Raw genomic sequence first — 859 nt, forward strand, 5'->3', positions numbered from 1 at the left:
AGACGCGTTAAAATTGCCTAAAAAAAAAAACAAAAAAACTGTACTATCTGTGATAGATATTTACTTCGTTCCAACAGCAGGAAGATGTGACACATGGTCAGGAAGGTGGGGAAAGTCAACCAGTGACCATGAAGAATAAGCACTGGACTTTTAAGCACTAGCTGGACCGCACGGTCGGTAGTCCCCGGTAAGGGCACTTAGTTCAAACAAAAAACTTACTCCAGCCGAAAGACGGGAGGCAACAACCTAGGAGGATGGACCTCCTAGGACTATCCAAAACCATATCTCAGCCCGTCAGATACAAGGTCATTCCCAATTCAAAATTGGCCAAGCCTGTGTCAAGGGCGTGTCCATAAGTTATGGACTCCATAACTAGCATGTTATAATTATGGTAACCTACTTATGCTGTGGCAAGTAAATTACGTCATTGGAAGATTATAGGAAACAAATGTCTATATCTGGGTTTAGTATGGTATTGCTATCATAGTAAATTAACGTCCTCAAGTAATTAACCCTCCCCAACAGGATTCCACTTTTTTTAGGCAATTACGTCTGAGCATCCTGAAAAACTTGACTGAAAATAATAATGATAAAGAACAAAACAATAATTTTAGAATTTAAAGTGGGGATCAATTTCGCATATAAATTTCACTGTAATTTATATTGATCGCAGACATGAAAGAATGCGAGAAAAAAATCTGTTTAGGTATTAAAAGCAGTTTTATGTTGTTGTTTTCGTTAAATATTATTAATTTATATTCTTATTAAATATTAATTTCCAAGCGTGCTTTTCTCAATTTTAAATGCATAATAATAACTGGATGTTTAATGAAAATTAGTCCTCATTTAGTAATATTGT

This window comes from Euprymna scolopes, chromosome 14 (assembly GCF_053919585.1).
Source record: "Euprymna scolopes isolate OS-2025 chromosome 14, ASM5391958v1, whole genome shotgun sequence".
NCBI classification, from domain to species: Eukaryota; Metazoa; Mollusca; class Cephalopoda; order Sepiida; family Sepiolidae; genus Euprymna; species Euprymna scolopes.